At 44.7% G+C, this 9483-nt stretch overlaps 1 protein-coding gene across 2 annotated transcripts in view; it reads left to right on the top strand.

The window, feature by feature from the left end:
• bmpr2b (bone morphogenetic protein receptor, type II b (serine/threonine kinase)) overlaps positions 1-9483 on the top strand; it is a 398476-nt gene that overhangs the window by 1718 nt on the left and 387275 nt on the right. The gene's annotated exons all lie outside the window — the stretch shown is intronic.

The raw sequence follows: 9483 nt of genomic DNA, 5'->3' as shown, positions 1-9483 counted from the left end.
GGGACAGAGAGTGGATCGGGGAGAGAGTCAGAACCAGAAAGGAGGAGGGGGAGAGAGTGACAGAGATGGGGAATGGAGAGACGGAGGGGCAGAAGGAGAGGGAGAGAGGTGGAGGGGTGAGACAGATGAGGGAAGTGTGGGAAGGAGGGCAGGGGTGTTGTCAGCCATTGAATCCGAAAGTCTGAAATTAGTCTCATTATTTGATAAAATTATTTCCTTGAGATTAGTTCTTGTGAGGGGAGAAATCCTGATGTTTAATTTTCTACAAACTGATGATTTGTTGTTGGTTTTTTAACGGGCACTGTCTCACCCCTCCTCGAGGGGCACCACAGAACCGTCTGCGGATATGAGCCCCCCCCCCGCCCCGAAACAGATGAACTAACTGATCAGGGACTCTCTCTGTGGCCCAGTTGATTTATCCAGTGAGTTACTGAGCCGAAACAGACAAGGATAGTCCCCTGGTCTATACCAAGGGCAATGGTGCAGGCACTACGGTTGACTTTGTTGGCACAGATGGGGAAAAAACAGCTACAATTTGCACTTCTGTTCATTTTACTGTAACCTTTATGTACGTGTGTGTGTGTGTATGCACATCTGGGCGTTGGGTAGTGACAGGATCTGGCTTGGTTTCAACGCCCCATGGACATCTGAATATCCAATACTTACTGTCTCCCATGTGCAGAATTGGATTGCCCACCACCAACATAAATCGGGAGAAGAAAAATTAAACTCACCAAGAGCTCCAGGCTGCATTATAGTCTGTAACTCAGTCCAGGTTGACTTCTATTTGCTATGTCTATTGTCTGTTAATTTGGTTGTTACAGTATTGATCTAGGCTTGGGGGTGAAAGAAGGGGCAATTGTTGAATGTGCCATTAGCTGTTGACTGTTGAGTTAAGTGACAATCACAGGCTTAATGTAAGTTCTCATGTCCGGAACAATATGCGACTGGATATCAAAGTGAGCACTGGATTAAAGGAGGCTATCCTTTCCAGTTGTTCTGTGGGCATGAGTGAATTATTGGTGATCCTTTGCACTGGTGAAGGAGCATCTGTGGGTGAGCAGATTTGTGAACGTGTGGGTCCCGACGACTCCATAATCAAGTCCTTGAACATATTATGGAATTGCTTGTTGCATCATTTCGTTTGGATTTTAGTGAAATAAAAATCTGATGGATAGCAAAATAGTTGACATCGTATGGCTTTATCACATTCACTGGACACCTTTTATTTATGACAGTAATACACCCTGGAGGTTCCTGTACTGTGCAAGTAGAATGTGGTACAGGAAAAGGGAGTGTGTCCAAAATAAAGGAACTCCAAATCTGTTGCGACTCTATTTTGGGGGCAGAGGTTTGTTGTGGAATTCCTTCTGCTGATAAATTTACCTAAAAAAAATCAGCTTTAAAAAAAATTACGACAGGAGGAATTTCACTCCCATGTTTTACTTTGAGACCCAGTGTACATATCACTAGTTGTGTTTTCAACAACTTGTATTTATATAGTACCTTTAATATAGTAAAACATCCCAAGGTGCTTTAGAGGAGCATTATCAAACAAAATTTGATGCCGCGCCACATAAGATATTAAGGTTGATGACCAAAAGCTTTGTCAAAGAGAGAGATTTTAAAGAGTGTCTTAAAGGAGGGTAGCGAGGTTTAGGGAGGAATTCCAGAGCTTAGGGCCTTGGTCGCTCCAATGGGGGAGCAATAAAAGTTGGGAATATTCACAAGGGCTAGAGGACATTATAGAGATAGGGAGGGGTGAGGCCATGGAGGGATGAGAATTCACTAACAAACAGTAGTGAATGAAAGGACTGAGCAAAAGAATGAAAGAAGTACAGAACTGAGGAAATCTGGAATAAACTCAAAGGCCTGGAAGTACACAATAGATTGGTTCGACATCAGTAAAGAGAAGCAGCTTTAGCTGAGATTCATCTCTCAGTTGTTCATTAACCTTTTTATGTATTTCTAATATTTTCTGTTTATTATTGAAAATGCACGCAGTTCCTTGATGGCTTTAAGGATAAATGCACCTATGTTTGCACAGTCATAGAGTCCGCATGTTCACTGCCTGCAGGGATCAGTGCTGGGACTCCAACTATTTACAATCTATATTAACGTCTTGGAGGAAGGGACTGAGTGTAACGTAGCCAAGTTTGCCGATGATATAAAGATGGGAGGGAAAGCAACGTGTGAGGAGGACACACAAAATCTGCAAAAGAACATACAGGCTAAGTGAGTGGGCAAAAATTTGGCAGATGGAGTATAATGTTGGAAAGTGTGAGGTCATGCACTTTATTTAAATAGAAAAAGATTGCAAAGTGCTGCAGTACAATGGGACCTGGGGGTACTTGTGCATGAAACACAAAAGGCTAGTATGCAGGTACAGCAAGTGATCAGGAAGGCCAATGGAATCTTGGCCTTTATTGCAAAGGGATGGAGTATAAAAGCAGAGAAGTCTTGCTACAGTTGTACAGGGTATTGGCGAGGCCACACCTGGAATACTGCGTACAGTTTTGGTTTCCATATTTACGAAAGAATATACTTGCTTTGGAGGCACTTCAGAGAAGGTTCACTAGGTTGATTCCAGAGATGAGGGGGTTGACTTATGAGGAAAGGTTGAGTAGGTTGGGTCTCTACTCATTGGAATTCAGAAGAATGAGAGGTGATCTTATCGAAACGTATAAGATTATGAGGGGGCTTGACAAGGTGAATGCAGAGAGGATATTTCTGCTGATAGGGGAGACTAGAACTAGAGGGCATAATCTTAGAATAAGAGGCCACCCATTTAAAACTGAGTTGAGAAATTTCTTCTCTGAGGGTTGTGGATCTGTGGAATTCGCTACCTCAGAGAGCTGTGGAAGCTGGGACATTGAATAAATTTAAGACAAATAGACAGTTTCTTGAACGATAAGGGAATAAGGGGTTATGGAGTGCAGGCAGGGAAGTGGACCTGAGTTTATGATCAGATCAGCCATGATTGTAATAAATGGCGGAGCAGGCTCGAGGGGGTCATATGGCCTTCTCCTCCTATTTCTTGTTATGTTCTTATGCATTCTCACCTCTGAGTCAGAAGGTCGTGGGTTCAAGCCCCACACTGGGACTTGAGCACAAAATCCAGGTGGATACTTCAGTGCTGTACTGTAGGGAGTGCTGCACTGTCAGAGGTGCTGCCTTTTGAATGAAACATTAAACCGAGGCCCCATCTGTCCAATTAAGAATCCCATGGTACTATTTGAAGAAGAGTATGGGGGGGGGGGGGAGGAGGAGGAGGAGGAGGATTCTTCGTCGTCGTCTTCTTCGTCTTGGTTTCCACTTATCCTGACAACTGAAACACATTAACGGGTGATTTATCTCATTGTTCTTTGTGAGATGTTGCTTTACACGTTTCTCTGTAACGCTTCAAAAGCAATTCATTGGTTCAAATGTGCCCCACCTAAGATCAACCAAGTCAGTATAGAAGTGTTTGAACCTAGGACCTTTCTAGCTTAGCACCACCACTTCGCAGTTAGACCCATTAAAGAACGAAGAACAAACCTGCATTTATATGCTGCCTTTCATGTTCTTGGGACATCCCAAAGCACTTAATTACTTTTGAAGTGGAGTTAGTGTTGTGTACAGAAGCAAAATAGATGCTGGAATCTGAAATAAAAACAGAAAATGCTGGAAATCTCAGCAGGTCAAGCAGCATTTGTGGAGAGAAACAGAGTTAACGTTTCAGGTCGGTGACCCTTCGTCAGAACTGCACTCGTGTTGTGTTGGCAAACACACCAGCCAATTCACGCATAGCAAAGTCCCACAAACTGAAATTGAATGACTGACCAATTTTTGGTGGTGTTAGTTTGAGGGTGGACTGTTGGTCAGGACACCAACAGATAGTGTACATTTAATGCTGCAAAGATATCTTGTGATGAATCCCAATGATCTCTTTACCTGTCTGGAAAAGATGTGCATACAACTTTGTTTTATAGGGCTCAATTTTGGCCCACCCCTTTTTTTGGCACACTTACTGGAGATGTGCCGCTTTTATCTGTTCAGAAGTACGCCGAAAAAATTCCTTCCCGTTTTGGCCGCTGTCCGGCCTCTCCCCGATCGTTGTGCAGCGTGGCCAGTTGAGTCAGGGGTGGAGCCAGCATCCTGCGCTGAAAACAGGTGGGCCAACCAGGGTCTGCACATGCGCATTGGAGTCGGGTCGCGATGTCCGCGCATGTGCAGTCGCGCAGAAATTTGGCAATCGACCATTTTTAAAAAGATACGTAGCTGCTTGTGTTTTGGTGCCAGAAGGAGTGCTGTGGAATGAAATTAACTGCTGAATTCAAGAAGTAGTGCTCTGTTTGTTAATATCAGTGCTGCATGCCTGCAAAAGTGCCAAAAGGAGTGCTGTATTTCTGAAAATGATTGCTGCATGCAAAATAAGGACTGTGTTTGGAAAAATCACTGTGTCTAAGAGCATTGGAACAGTGCTGAGAGTGTCAAAACAGCAGTGCAACAACGTGCACCAAGAACGAAGAATTTCTTGCACGACGAAGTGGAGATACTAGTTAATGTCATTGAGAACAGATGGCAGGAGCTGGATACCAGCAGAGGTCGCACAAAAGTGCCACCCAAAGAAATGAAGAAAAGCCGGAACCAATTTGCAGTAGATCTATGCAGATTGGTGAAGAGATCGGGAAACCAGTGTAAAAAGAAATGGCAGGACCTTGGTCAAGTAGTTAGTGTAAGTAATATTTTCATTTATTAAATGTAATTGCAATTGTAAATGTGACCAGCTGTGTATGTCCCACCCAGCAGAAAGACACCCTCTCTTTAAAAAGTTGCATTTTCATCTTTGCAGAAGAAATTGTCCCACAACAAAAGGGAAAGAACTCGGAACAAGAGGAGGCCCGCCAAATCGGCACCTACTGACATCTTTGGAAGAGAGGGTCGCTGCTTTGATGGGTCCTACCTGGAGAAAAACACTCAGTACTGCACAATCTGGGTCCACATGCGAGGGAGAGGGTAAGTCCTGAAAATTCATCGTGCCCTTCAAATCAACCTGCTGCCTGGCCTGCTATGTGTGAGCCGACTCATGCCACCCATCCCGCCCCCTTCTCTGCTGCTAACCATTTGACTGTTATATTTTGCAGAACCTGATGCCAGTCGTGAAGATCCAGAAGAAGACTCAGACGTGGGTGAGCCTGACTACGAGAACATCTTCCAAGCCAACCTTGCAGACCAACATTGGAGGGTGGGGGGGAATGGAGATGGATGAAGGGGACAGTGTTGTACTGAATATGGAGGAGGTCGCGTTAATGGAGTTGGCGTTGGGAGCCATGACTAGTGGTTTGAGATCTGGTGTGATGTTCCTTGGTTTCAGCCAGTCCATGATTAGTGGTTTCAGTTCTGGTGCGACAATTCAATGGTTTCCCAGCATCCGAGGTTGCGGGACGCAGCATGGAACACCCAGTGCCCCACCGTCCGAGGTTGCGGGTCCCAGTGGTGGTGGGACGCAGCATGGAACACCCAGGGCCCCACCGTTCCAGCCTGCACCTCCCACTTGGGTGCCGCGAGGCAGACCCAGAGTGAGGGGAAGGAGAAATCGACCACGCTCTCCTGAGATGCAGGAGTGGACACCATCAGTGGGGTGAGTGATGAGGTGGCGGGACTGTTGGGAGAAGCAACAGTAATGGCACGGGAAATGAGAACAATGTCCAGGAACATCAGTGAGGGAATAGTATCCATGAGGGAGGGAATGTCAGAGGTAGTGGAAAAGACAACAGTGGCCATGAGGGAGGGAATGTCAGAGTTAGTGGAAAGGACAACACTGGCAATGACACAGGCCATGAGGGAGGGCATGTGTGAGTTAGCTGCTGCAATAAGGGAACACACCCAGGCCATGCGCCATTGACAGAATCAACTACCACTCCCACTGCAATCACCACACCAGCCTCTGAATAGACCCAAGCCAGGTCCTCCACATTAACACCGAACCACCCCCCCCCACCACCCATGAAGAAGTGCACATTCACCAAGATGTTAGAAGGACTAAGCTTGGTACCAAGCCCAAATACATTATGCCACCACCTGCGGGCAGGGGTGGTGGAGAGTCCAAGACCAAGTGCAGCGGGCATGTTAGAATAAGGGGGATGAAAGATGGGTGCAGCCTTTCTTTGCTGCTGTTGTTCTTGATACTATTGCAACTGTTTTCAAATTGAAAGTTTTTTGTAAGTTATGTAAGTTTACAACTTTATAAGTGATCTTAAAGTTTTTAAGTGATCTTAGAGTCATATTAAAGTAAAGTTTGATACAAGAATTATTTTATTACACTAAAGTTAAGTACATTGTAAACTTTTGAATAAAATATATTTTACATTAAAACTGAATCATCTTTCATTAACACAACACAACACAACATTTAGGAACAGCTCCAAAAAATAAGCATGTCCATGTGGAATAGTTGGCGCTGAGCCCTCGGGCATCAATAAAGCATTCACAGATGAGCTGCAGACGCAAAGCTCGAGCAATCGTTAAAGGAGCACAATGGCCCGCCCTCCTCCGACGTCGTGCTCTGGCCTCAGGCACTTGCCTGGTTTCCTCTTCGTCGTCGTCGTCATCCTTCTCCACCACCACCTCCTGCTCGTCACCTGCATCTTCCACATCATTATCATCAGCCACTCTCACCGCAGGTGGGTCTTTTTCTTCCACTATCAGTTGCTGGTGTCTCATGATGGCTATGTTATGCAGCATGCAGCACATAGCAGTGAACTGACCGACAATCTCAGGGAAGTATTGCAAGTAGCCTCCGGAATGGTCCAGGCATCGGAAACGCTGTTTCAAGATGCCAATGGTCCTCTCTATGATGCTGTGTGTCATAATGTGCGACATGTATTGATGGTCAGCTTCCGTCCGGGTTACATAAGAACATAAGAATTAGGAACAGGAGTAGGCCATCTAGCCCCTCGAGCCTGCTCCGCCATTCAACAAGATCATGGCTGATCTGGCCATGGACTCAGCTCTACTTACCCGCCCGCTCCCCGTAACCCTTAATTCCCTTATTGGTTAAAAATCTATCTATCTATCTGTGATTTGAATACATTCAATGACCTAGCCTCAACTGCTTCCTTGGGCCGAGAATTCCACAGATTCACAACCCTCTGGGAGAAGAAATTCCTTCTCAACTCGGTTTTAAATTGGCTCCCCCGTATTTTGAGGCTGTGCCCCCTAGTTCTAGTCTTCCCCTACCAGTGAAAACAACCTCTCTGCCTCTATCTTGTCTATCCCTTTCATTATTTTAAATGTTTCTATAAGATCACCCCTCATCCTTCTGAACTCCAACGAGTAAAGACCCAGTCTACTCAATCTATCATCATAAGGTAACCCCCTCATCTCCGGAATCAGCCTAGTAAATCGTCTCTGTACCCCCTCCAAAGCCTGTATATCCTTAAGTAAGGTGACCAAAATTGCACGCAGTACTCCAGGTGCGGCCTCACAAATACCCTATACAGTTGCAGCAGGACCTCCCTGCTTTTGTACTCCATCCCTCTTGCAATGAAGGCCAACATTCCATTCGCCTTCCTGATTACCTGCTGCACCTGCAAACTAACTTTTTGGGATTCATGCACAAGGACCCCCAGGTCCCACTGCACCTCAGCATGTTGTAATTTCTCCCCATTCAAATAATATTCCCTTTTACTGTTTTTTTTTCCCAAGGTGGATGACCTCACACTTTCCGACATTGTATTCCATCTGCCAAACCTTAGCCCATTCGCATAACCTATCTAAATCTCTTTACAGCGCCTCTGTGTACTCTACACAACCCGCTTTCCCACTAATCTTTGTCATCTGCAAATTTTGTTACACTACACTCTGTCCCCTCTTCCAGGTCATCTATGTATATTGTAAACAGTTGTGGTCCCAGCACCGATCCCTGTGGCACACCACTAGCCACCGATTTCCAACCCAAAAAGGACCCATTTATCCCGACTCTCTGCTTTCTGTTTGCCAGCCAATTCTCTATCCATGCTAATACATTTCCTCTGACTCCGCATACCTCTCTTCTGCAGTAACCTTTTGTGTGGCACCTTATCGAATGCTTTTTGGAAATCTAAATACACCACATCCATCGGTACACCTCTATCCACCATGCTCGTTATATCCTCAAAGAATTCCAGTAAATTAGTTAAACATGATTTCCCCTTCATGAATCCATGCTGCGTCTGCTTAATTGCACTATTCCTATCTAGATGTTCCGCTATTTCTTCCTTAATAGTTTCAAGCATTTTCCCCACTACAGATGTTAAATTAACCGGCCTATAGTTACCTGCCTTTTGTCTGCCCCCTTTTTTAAACAGAGGCGTTACATTAGCTGCTTTCCAATCCGCTGGTACCTCCCCAGAGTCCAGAGAATTTTGGTAGATTATAACAAATGCATCTGCTATAACTTCCGCCATCTCTTTTAATACCCTGGGATGCATTTCATCAGGGCCAGGGGACTTGTCTACCTTGAGTCCCATTATCCTGTCCAGCACTACCCCCCTAGTGATAGTGATTGTCTCAAGGTCCTCCCTTCCCACATTCCTGTGACCAGCAATTTTTGGCATGGTTTTTGTGTCTTCCACTGTGAAGACCGAAGCAAAATAATTGTTTAAGGTCTCAGCCATTTCCACATTTCCCATTATTAAATCCCCCTTCTCATCTTCTAAGGGACCAACATTTACTTTAGTCACTCTTTTCCATTTTATATATCTGTAAAAGCTTTTACTATCTGTTTTTATGTTTTGCGCAAGTTTACCTTTGTAATCTATCTTCCCTTTCTTTATTACTTTTTTAGTCATTCTTTGCTGTTGTTTAAAATTTTCCCAATCTTCTAGTTTCCCACTAACCTTGGCCACCTTATACGCATTGGTCTTTAATTTGATGCTCTCCTTTATTTCCTTGCTTATCCACGGCTGGTTATCCCTTCTCTTACCGCCCTTCTTTTTCACTGGAATATATTTTTGTTGCGCACTATGAAAGAGCTCCTTAAAAGTCCTCCACTGTTCCTCAATTGTGCCACTGTTTAGTCTGTGTTTCCAGTCTACTTTAGCCAACTCTGCCCTCATTCCACTGCAGTCCCCTTTGTTTAAGCATAGTATGCTCGTTTCTGACACAACTTCCTCACCTTCAATCTGTATTACAAATTCAACCATACTGTGATCACTCATTCTGAGAGGATCTTTTACTAGGAGATCGTTTATTTTTCCTGTCTCATTATACAGGTTCTGTAACATACTGTTCTAAGAAACAATCCCGTATGCATTCTATGAATTCCTCCTCCAGGCTACCCCGTGCGATTTGATTTGACCAATCGATATGTAGGTTAAAATCCCCCATGACTACTGCCGTTCCTCTTTCACATGCCTCCATTATTCCCTTGATTATTGCACGCCCCACCGTGAAGTTATTATTTGGAGGCCCATAAACTATGCCCACCGGTGACTTTTTCCCCTTACTATCTCTAATCTC

The sequence above is a fragment of the Pristiophorus japonicus genome, chromosome 3, assembly GCF_044704955.1.
Source record: "Pristiophorus japonicus isolate sPriJap1 chromosome 3, sPriJap1.hap1, whole genome shotgun sequence".
Taxonomy (NCBI): Eukaryota; Metazoa; Chordata; class Chondrichthyes; family Pristiophoridae; genus Pristiophorus; species Pristiophorus japonicus.
Note: the sequence above shows the minus strand (reverse complement) of the source record. Positions and strands in the feature narration are given on the sequence as shown.